Source organism: Morus notabilis, unplaced genomic scaffold (genome assembly GCF_000414095.1).
Source record: "Morus notabilis unplaced genomic scaffold, ASM41409v2 C11426593, whole genome shotgun sequence".
NCBI classification, from domain to species: Eukaryota; Viridiplantae; Streptophyta; class Magnoliopsida; order Rosales; family Moraceae; genus Morus; species Morus notabilis.
This window is the reverse complement of record NW_010387215.1, coordinates 70-1,604: the sequence shown is the minus strand read 5'-3', so window position 1 is coordinate 1,604 and position 1,535 is coordinate 70. Positions and strand designations below refer to the sequence as shown.

General features: G+C 33.6%; 1 long non-coding RNA gene across 1 annotated transcript; it reads right to left on the bottom strand.

The window, feature by feature from the left end:
- Positions 1–14: 14 nt before the first annotated feature.
- On the bottom strand, positions 15–980 carry LOC112095205. The gene is made up of 3 exons (XR_002903764.1): positions 877–980; positions 369–450; positions 15–281 (listed from the first exon to the last, which is right to left on the bottom strand). It is a non-coding gene; the product is annotated as an uncharacterized LOC112095205 (long non-coding RNA).
- Between the last annotated feature and the right edge of the window lie 555 nt (positions 981–1,535).

The following is a 1,535-nucleotide window of genomic DNA, read 5'->3' as shown; positions in this document are numbered from 1 at the left end:
TGATAAGTCCAACTACCTATATGTCTCAAAATCTGTCCTTTACATAAACGAAAAGTAATAAACTACGTACAGATTGTTGGTAAGTCCGACCACCTATATGTCTCAAAATCTGTCCTTTTCATAACGAAAGTAACCACAAACAGCTTCTTGAAAACCTTCTTACGCCAAATAAAAAATTTAAAAAAAAAAGATGGTTAAACTGGACTCCATAAGGTGCAAGGATTAACAAGTTGCAAAATCTCTGAAAGAATCAGCCAGGATATTTTCATCTAAATTATGACCTGCACAAATAAAAAGCAATAAGAAACAAATAAATAAACCATGTAACGAGCTCCATCATATAAAACTTTGCTTAAGCTGAGGATTACCAATAAAAACTATCTTGTTCATCCGAGTTTCTCTCTCTTTCCAATCACGAGCTGGAACAATGTCATAGATCTCCTTTACGGCCTGTGAAATTGCCAATAAAAAATTCATCATTTAACACACTATGTATATACGAATACACATAAGAAAAGAAAAAAGAAAAGAAAAGACGAAAGGATTTAAGATGGAATTCTAAACTTCAAATAAGACTCTTTGCATTGACACATGATAATTGAAAATATAGCCTGTAGGTGAAGAAACATGGCCTTGACAATTAAATTAATAACATTGGCATTCTTTTAAGTAGGCCTAGCTCAAGTGTGATCGCTTTTACTCAGCGACATATTTTCCAAAAGGCAGTCAGTAAAGTAAGATAGTTAACACAGGACAATAATTATGGCACAACAGAGACAGCCCACCAAAAGACTTGTAATCTTAGATCTTATGGAACAATATTCAGTTGAAATTCTAAGGGAAAACAGTTGGTGCTATTGAATATGTATCATTTACCTGCAAAGTGTGTAGTTGATTGCAGTTTTGGACACTCAAAACCCCTTTGCAGCGATATACATCCATGTCATATTTCTTATCCCAAAGAATCTCTTCAAGCCATATACGAACCTTGTAACAAGAAATCATTCAATATTCAAATTTGTGCTTAGAAAAGAGAGAGATTATATGTAGATAATAGTATACAATTTCCCAGGAGTTTTTACTTCTTAAACAGAAGTTTGAATACGCTTTATGGTTTATTTTTGGCTCATGCATGCAAATAACTACGAATATGCAAAAGATTCATACGGCCAAGGGAAAGCGTAATATGGAAACTATAAGATAAGAAACTAAAATGTCTTGCAACATAAAACAGCTTCAGCAAAGGGACTAGAATTCATGCATGTGATCTAAAATAAAGCCTGTTTACTAACCAAAATCTAGCCTCTAATTTTAACATAAGTTACAAGTTAAATGCCTTTCTATTGAAAATGTGATTCTTTAAAATAACAAATTCACATCCGAGTGCATGGGGACAGTAATGTGAGTCTTTGCTAGCTTGTCTCACTTTCTGTCTAACCACATTTCCAAGTCGTATAATTGTGCATTGGTTGTCTGACCATGCAGCATTGGTATAACAGCATAAAGAATAATGGTGAAGGTTAAAGCAATCAGAC